This window comes from Mustela putorius, unplaced genomic scaffold, assembly GCF_011764305.1.
Source record: "Mustela putorius furo isolate JIRA1106 unplaced genomic scaffold, ASM1176430v1.1 tig00003899_pilon_pilon_pilon, whole genome shotgun sequence".
In the NCBI taxonomy this organism is placed as follows: Eukaryota; Metazoa; Chordata; class Mammalia; order Carnivora; family Mustelidae; genus Mustela; species Mustela putorius.
In genome coordinates, this window is record NW_025422048.1 from 16,673,235 (window position 1) to 16,682,630 (window position 9,396).

Here is a 9,396-nt window from a genome sequence, read left to right on the forward strand (position 1 = left end):
CTCCCAACCCCCCTCTCGTGCATCATTCGCACTCTCTCTCCAATAAATAAACAAAATCTTTATTTTTTTATTATTTTTATTTTTTAAGGATTTTTTTGTTTATTTGACAGAGAGAGACACAGTGAGAGAGGAAACACAAGCAGGAGTAGTGGGAGATAGAGAAGCAGGCCTCCTGCTGAGCAAGCAGCCCAAAGCAGGGCTCTATCCAAGGACCCTGGGGTCATGACCTGAGCTGAAGGCAGATGCTTAATGACTGAGCCACCCAGGCACCCCAAATAAAATCTTTAAAAACATTTAAAAGGCTGATTGTACCAAATGTTGGCTAAGATGTGGAAGAACCAGAACTCTTGAAGAACCAGAAGTTCTGGAAGAACCAGAACTCTTCCCACTGCTGGTGGGAATGTCCAAATGGTGTGAGTACTTCAGAAAATTCTTTTTTACTTTATGAATTTGTTTCACTTTTTATTGAAGTATGATTGACATACCTTATTATATTAGTTTCAGGCATATAACATAATGATTTGATATTTGTGTATATTGTGAAATGACCACCACTGTTTAGTTAACACCGATAACCATACATAGTTATGGATTTTTTTCCTTCTGATGAGAAATTTTGGCAATTTCATAAAACCTTAGTATATAACCTTTGTGTGATCTGGTCATTCTATTCCTAGGTATTTACCCAAGAGAGATCGCCAAGAGATAAAGCATATGTGGACTAGTACATGGCCATCAAAAAGAATGAAAGCTTGCCATTTTTAATGACATACATGGAACTAGAGGGTATTCTGCTAAGCAAAATAAGTCAATCAGAGAAAGATAATTATCATATAATCTCACTGATGTGTGGAATTTAAGAAACAAGGAAAGGATCATAAAGGAAGAGAGGAAAAAGTGAATCAAGATGAAACCAGAGAGGGAGACAAACCATAAGAGACTCTTAATCTTGGGAAATAAACTGAGGGTTGCTGGAGGTGTGGGGGATATAGGGTTGGGGTAACTGGTGAGGAACATTGGGGAGGGTAGGTGTTGTGAGCACTGGGTGTTATATAAGACTAAAGAATCACAAACCTATACTCCTGAAACCAGTAATACATTATATGTTAATTAATTGAATTTAAATTAAGCAAACAAGCAAATGTAGCACAAAAACTTATAGAAATAAACCCAACCTCATTTTAACATTAGAAAATATATTTAGGTAATTCACCACATTATCAGATTAAAGGAAAACAATTATGTTATTACCTCAGCAGATACAGAGAAAGTAGTTGATTAAGTTCAACACCCATTCCTGATTAAAAATCAAATATATAAGACTTTTAGCACATGTGGAATGGAAGAGAAATTCATTAATCTGATAAAGGGTAGTTAGCAAAAACTCACAATGTTATCCTAACATTGAAATACTAGAAGTAGGGCACCTGAGTGGCTCAGTGGGTTAAGCCTCTGCCTTTGGCTCAGGTCATGATCTCAGGGTCCTGGGATCTAGCCCCGAGTCGACTCAGGCTCTCTGCTCAGCAGGGAGCCTGCTTCCTTCCTCTCTCTCTGCCTGCCTCTTTGCCTACTTGTGATCTCTGTCTGTCAAATAAATAAATAAAATCTTAAGAAAAAGAAATATTAGAAGTATTCTGTTTATAAAAGTGAACAAAATAAGAATGTCTATTAAAAAAAAAGCATATGGCCAAGAAATTTTACATGGATATTTATAGTAACTTTATTTGTAATAATCAAAAACTGAAAAGAACTCAAATGTAGTAATATTCAATAGAAAGGAATGAGATTTTGTTACATACAACAGCACAGAAGAAACTCAAAATAATTTTTCTGAATGAAAAAAGGAGAGCAAATGACTAATAAAAATTCTAGAATATGCGAATTCATCTATAGTGACATAAAGCAGGTCAGAGGTTTTTGAGAAATGAGATGGGGAGTTTATTTTGTGTCAATTGTGCCTCAATAAAGCTGTTTAAAGAGTACTTTTTTAAAAGTTGCAACTCAAAAAAGTTTTGCAGAGTTAATGCACAGCACGGCCAACAACACTGTATTATGTTTTACAAAGTTGCTAAGAGACTAGAAATTAAATGTTCTCATCACAAAAAGAAATGGTAATTACGTGAGGGGATGCAGGTGTTTGCCCACACTCCAGAGGTAATCATATTGCAATTTATAAATGTATCCAATCAACATGTTACACATCTTCAACATAAACAATGTTATGCTAATTATATCTTAATAAAAAAATAAAATAAATCTTAAAAGGGAGACTAAGGACATTGGACATTCTGGAGGGAATTAAGGGAGATGGTAGGATGAGATAGTATTAGAATCTCTACAGAGGCTACATATGAGTTTGGAAAACAAAACATTTTGTTGCACTGCCATGATTTTTTTTGTGGATACATCAAATTACTTAAAAAGATTTTATTTTTTTAAGTCGTCTCTATCCCCAACATGGGGCTTGAACTCGTAACCCTGAGATCAAGAGTTGCATGTCCCACCCACTGAGCCAGCTGGGTGCCCTAAGAGGCATAGGTTTTTTGGTTTTTGTTTTAAGGTTTTACTTATTTATTTATTTGACAGAGAGAGAGAGAGAGAGAGAGTGCACAAGTAGGCAAAGAGACAGGTAGAGAGAGAGGGGAAGCAGGATCCCTGCTGAGCAGAGAGCCTGATGTGGGGCTTGATCCCAGGACCCTGAGATCATGACCTGAGCCGCAGACAAAGGCTTAACCCACTGAGCCACCCGGGTGCCCCAAGGCACAGGTTTTTAAAAGCTTACAAAATTAATACTTTTCATTTTCAGAGAAAATCTTCTGCATCTCTTTTTCTATTGTCTCAGGTCCCATGCATGGGTTTTGTTTTTTAAGCCAAGCAACAGAGTAAGGTAGAAAGTGAAAAGAAAAGTCTTCCTCTGTCCCTCTGTCTGTCCAACCCTGATCTTGCCCCTAGGCATTGCCATCATTAATGGTTTCTTGCTGGGGCACCTGGGTGGCTCAGTTTGGTTAAGAGGCTGCCTTCAGCTCAGGTTGTGATCCCAGGGTCCTGAGATCGAGCCCCACGTAGAGCCCCACGTTGGGCTACCTGCTTGGTGGGAATCCTGGTTCTCCCCTGCCTGCCATTCCCCCTGCTTGTGCTTGCTCTCTGTCTCTTGCTCACTCTCTCTGTGTCAAATAAATAAATAAATAAATAAATAAAATCTTTTCAAAAAAGTTTCTTGCCAACTCATCCCAAAACGTTCTACAATATGAAAGCAGAGAGGGAAAGAATTGTTTGTTTGTTTGTTTACTGTTGTTTTGTTCACTGGCCAGTGGGACCACGTGAAACTTCAAGCCCTCTACAAATAGATCTCCTGTATTCTTTTTAAGAACTGTCTGTTATTCCAGTGCCTGTTATTCCTACTGTAACAACTACGTTACAGTAAATGCAATACACTTCTGTGTTCCTTGCACTGTGTACCTTAATTTATTTGGACTAGTCATTCATCCGTGGATGTTTAAGTTCTTTCTAGCTGTTTGCTATTTCATTATTGCCATGAATATTTTTTAAAGACTTATTTATTTATTTATTTGACAGAGAGAGAGAGAGAGAGCACAAGCAGGGGGAATGGCAGGCAGAGGGGGACAGATGCTCAACCGACTGACAGAACCAGCCAGACGCCCCTGCCGTGAACATCTTTAAATAAGGCTTGCCCTGCTTGCGAGCATGTGTTTGCAGGAAAAATTTACACAACTCGGATAGCAGGATGACAGGGAGCATGGAAGTGCATGGCTTTTGGGCCCAAAGAGGCGGCCGGGATTGGCATCCCCACTGCAACTGTTTGGAGAGGACACACCCTTGCCAACATGGGAAGGTGAATGATATTGCATTCTTCAACTGTCACTGAGGTCAGGCCTTTTCTTAGACTTTTACTGGATGCTCGCATTTCTTTAAAATACTTTGCTCAGGGAGTGAACACGAAGGGACACAACTACGTTACAGTAAATGCAATACACTTCTGTGTTCCTTGCCCTTAAAAAAAAAAAAAAGAAAACTTTTCTATTGCTACTATAAGTGTTAAATGTTTCAGGGTAAGAACAATAGAAATACAGTTTTCTGGCATTTAAGAAGTAGACCGATGGTCTATAATGGGCCACGGGCAGTAAAACATATGGTGGGAATTAAGATTTTCAGAGGGATAGAAAGGATGGCTTGTTTCTTTCACTGGCTAAAAGGTTATGACCCACATGCACCACGTGACCTGTCAGGACCCTACTGACCCACCAATTATCCTGTGGAAAATGAACTCACTAACTCTTCCTAACTTACCCCCACCCCCACCCCAGATCTGCAGCCCCTGCTGTGCTCCCCATCTCTATTAAAGCTCGGCCTGGCCCAGCTAGAAACAGGAGGGGGTGGCACCCTCTCTTTCTCTGTCCCCTGCAGCTGTTGCCCGCTCTCACCTCCTTCCCCCAGGGCTTTGGGAGGAAAACACGGTGCGCTTTCTAGAAGCGCCTGGCAACGAGTGGTGTTGCAGGCAGGCAGTGGTCGGGTGCAGAGATTTCATATTTGCTTTTTCCAGCTCTTGCTTTATCCACGAGCTCTAGCCCCAGCCAACCCCCATCACCACCACCAACCCCGAAAGACAGAAACAACAAAATTGTTTGAAGCCGTTCCCTCTCCCCAGTGATCTCTGGCTTTCTCCCCTGTCTACTGAAGGCCGCTGCCCTGCTTACTCTCCTGTCTACCTGGGGGAATGGGTGTAGAGGACACTCACCTTTCACTAGGCAGGAATAATGGAGCTGTCCATGTGGAACATATTCATTGAAAAATACCCTAATCTTTTTACTTTCTAAATGGAAAGGATGCTAATGATTTCTTCTCTGCTTACAGATCGGTATTATTTTAAACTTTGGTTTAAAGGAAAATGAGATTTTGGAGTGGAGGTCATACGAAGGCAAAGGCAGAATGTCTACACAGTGGTGGGATGTGAAATAAAAATCCACAGTCATCGCCTCCTGAGCTAGAGTTACAGATCATCAGGATCTCGTTTATCACAAAGCATATTTCTGGCCCATGCCTCCTACCACCTTCTGTTGGGGGGGATGCTCAGAAATGACAATTTCACTTTAATTTGTCTAGGATCCTCAGCAAAACATAATTAAGAACATAAATGGACTGCTTCTAAAAATAATATTGTGCATTTCAAAACAAAATATTACGAGGCTTGGATTATCTGCTGTTTCAGATTATCTCTGCCACTGCCCTAGAGGGTCGAATTTCCTCTGCAGCTCTGTAGGCCTTGAAAACATGTGTTTAGTTATAAACATAGGTTCCCCTGGGGAACCTCCAGATAGGAATGTTTCTCTCTTTGGGAGTGAGAAATGCGTAGATTTCCTTTGGCACAGAGGACAGCATTAATGCTTGTCAATTTGCAGATCATTTCATAATATGTTCTGACCCCCCCATGCTTTCCCCAATTCGCAGAGATTTCTCTAGCATCAATTTTCAATGAGCGTGAGTCAACCCAAGAAGTTTAGCTCTTAACTGCTGGTCTGGGTCATCCTTGTAAATGTTAAAAAATGAAAAGTACTTTTTTTCTTTTTTAAAGATTCTATTTATTTATTTGACAGAGAGAGAGATTACAAGTAGACAGAGAGGCAGACAGAGAGAGAAAGAAGAGAAAGCAGGCTCCCTGCTAAGCAGAGACCCCAATGCGGGACTCGATCCCAGGATCCTGGGATCATGACCCGAGCCGAAGGCAGAGGCTTTAACCCACTGAACCATGCAGGCACCCTGAAAAGCACTTTTTTTTTTTAAAGAATTTATTTATTTATTTGACAGAGATCACAAGCAGGCAGAGAGGCAGGCAGAGAGAGAGGAGGAAGCAGGCTCCCCGCTGAGCAGAGAGCCCGATGCGGGACTCGATCCCAGGACTCCGGATCATGACCTGAGCGGAAGGCAGTGGCTTAACCCACTGAGCCACCCAGGCGCCCCTGAAAAGCACTTTTTAAATGAGAAAAGTTGCTAATGCCTCTCACTTGACTCTACTCCCTGTTGTCCAGGGACAACCAATGTTAGCGATTTCTTCAGAATACTTTTAGAAATAACCTATATGAAAGAAAGAAAGAAAGAAAGAAAGAAAGAACCTATACATGTACATACACAAATAAATATATTTATCTCTCCCCTCTTTTCTTTTTACATAAATGGGAGCACATTATTGATACTGTCTTTTGTTATTTTTCACTCGTTATATCTTACAGATTGTTCCGTATCAAGAGATCAATCAGTTGATCTACTTTATCTTTATTTTTTTTTAAAGATTTTATTTATTTATTTGACAGAGAGAGATCACAGGTAGGCAGAGAGGCAGGCAGAGAGAGAGAGAGAGGAGGAAGCAGGCTCCCTGCTGAGCAGAGAGCCCGATGCGGGACTCGATCCCAGGACCCTGAGATCATGACCTGAGCCGAAGGCAGCGGCTTAACCCACTGAGCCACCCAGGCGCCCGATCTACTTTATCTTTAATGATATCATAGTATTTCACTGTGTGACTATACGTGCATTTATTGAACCAGTCGTTATTCTAAATATACAGGTTGTTTCCAGGTTTCTTTACGATTACAAGCAATGCTGCCATAAGACTTTACACCTCCCTCGTTTAAAAAGGGAAGTGTAGAAGATAAACAAAATTAGAGAAAACACCACAATGATCTCCTGTGTACTGAACACTCAACTCTCTAACGATAAAGAACGCATGGGCAAAGGTGTTTTGTCCATACTGTTCCACTGATCTAACTGGACTATTTTTTTAAAAGATTTTGTTTATTTATGTGACAGAGAGACAGGGAGAGAGAGAACACAAGCAGGGGGAGTGGGAGAGGGAGAAGCAGGCTTCCTGCAGAGTGGGGAGCCCGATGTAGGGCTCAATCCCAGGACCCTGAGATCGTGACCTGAGCCAAAGCAGATGCTTAACAACTGAGCCACCCAGCTGCCCCTAACTGGACTATTTTGAGGGAAATTTCCTCTATAAATATTTCATTGTGTACCTATAAAGAGAAGGGCTCTGAAAAAAATGCCACATACCATTACCATACCTAAAAAATTAACAATGCTTTCTTTTTTTTTTTTTTTAAGATTTTATTTATTTGAGATAGAGAGTGAGAGAGAGAGCGAGCAAGAGCAGGATTGGGGGGACAGAGGGAGAGGGAGAAGCAGACTCCCTGCTGAGCAGGGAGCCCAATGCGGGACTCCATCCCGGGACACTGGGATTATGACCTTAGCCAAAGGCAGATGCTTAATCAACCGAGTTGCCCAGGCGCCCCATCAATACTTTCTTGATATTCATAATGTGCCATCGGTGTTCGATTTCCTCTGTGGACAGTTGTTTCCAGATAATTTGTTAAAAATCAGAATCCAAATACGATCCTTGAGATTGCATTTGATTGACATGCCTCTTAAGTCACTCTCTTAAATTGAATTTAGAACACCCCCCCCCTTTTCCTCCTAGCGATTTATTTGTTGGAAAGACTGGGTTGTTCATCCTACAGTTTCCCACATTCTGGGTTTTGCTGACTACATTGTGTGGTGGTGTTGAACACATTCTCTGTCTTCTTTGTATTTCCTGCAGACCGGTGATTTGATCAGGAGACTTCCTTAGATTCAGGTCTAATTTTTGGAAAGAGCCCTCCTAAAGGGTGTTGTGCGTGTTCCTCGGGAAACAGTGAACATTCCTCTTTTTACATAGGTGGGAGTGTGACTGTTGGGTAAGTTTGTCGAAGTGAAATCGCATGTGCCATTTTTTCATCTTACCAAATTACCAATTGCCTTCTTCAGAAATTATACCAGTTTATGTCCCCACCTGAAATAAAAATGAATCTCTGCTTCCCCATACCAATACTGCTTTATCAAGCTCTTCTTAGTCTTTGCCAAAGTGGCACATGAAAAATGTGATCTTGGGGCGCCCAGGTGGCTCAGTGGGTTAAGCCTCTGCTTTCAGCTCAGGTCCTGATTCTGGGGTCCTGGGATGGAGCCCCGCATCAGGCTCTCTGCTCAGCAGGGAGTCTGCTTCTCCCTCTACACTCCTCACTCTCATGCTCTCTCTCTCTCTCTTTCTCGAATAAATAAATACAATCTTTAAAAAAATGTGATCTTGTCAAGGGTTAATACAATCTAGATTGGACTCGAACCAGATTTCATATTGCCGCAGCCCGATTTCTTTCTTCAGTAGCTCACACGGGTATGCTCTTGGAGGTCGATATAACCGTGGTAACACTAGAATTTCCCACGTCTAGAGCATCAGCTCTGTTGCCAAGTATGGGGAGGGCTTCAGGGATGTCTAAGAGCAGGATCTTGGCGGCCACGAGCTTCCAGCCCAGTGAGGGAGGTGAGATGCTAATTTACGATGCAGTTAAAATGCAGCGGAAGAAGAGGTCACTTCCACTGGAGGGATCAGAAAGAGGTGGCATTTCAAAAGGGCCTTGAAGAATGGAAACGTGTCAGAAAGGCAGAGGTGGAGATAAGGCTCCAGATGGCCCGAAGAGCGTGAGCGAGGGCGGGCGATGAAGAAAGCGGGATATATATTCAAGGAGTCCTGAGCAAGTCGGTTGGGCCGCAGAGACGAAGGACCTGGGGGAGTCCAAGGGACCATGGTCTTGGGAAGTAGAGAAAACCAAGCTAATGAGCACGGTTATTTATGACACAACACTTTGATCGACTGAAAGGACAGAGTTGCTGTTAAAAATACAAGACCAAAATAGGTGACTAAAAAATAAAAACCCACAGTATCACAGAGATCTTTTGAAAAGCAATCACTTTATAATATGTTACTATTATGTCTTCTCTTGCCGCTCTTCAGTGATGATTTTATGTGCATTTAATGTTTACGTGCATAAACACAATTTCTGCAGTGTTCTGCGTAGCCTGACTAGGAAAAGAAACAGAGGAAGCCATGTTTCTTCTTTGTTTCCTCAGAGCTGATGGCATGGAGGCATGGGGGGGGTTGCTTGTTTGTTTGTTTTTAATTACAGTTTAGAGTAACAAACAACTCTTGAGGGAAATTTCCAGAATTCTTAATAATCACACCAAATTACCAGCCTCAGTGAATCTCTCCACACTGTGCCAGGGGAGAAGAGATGCCATTCATCTTCCAGAAAGCGGAGCTTCTGTGAGTGGCAAGCTACAACAATAATCAGCATTTTCTGCTGCCAGGTATGAAGATTCATGTCCAAGAAGAAGTATCCTTTGAACAATGCTGTCCAACAGAACTTTCTGCAATGAGGGCAACAATTTGTATCCTTACTGTGCAGTACGGAAGCAACTAGTTACATGTAGCGTCTGAGTCCTTGAAATGTGGCTAGTGAGACTGGGCAGTTACAATTTCGTGTTGCTTAGTCTTCGTTAATTAAACTGCAAATA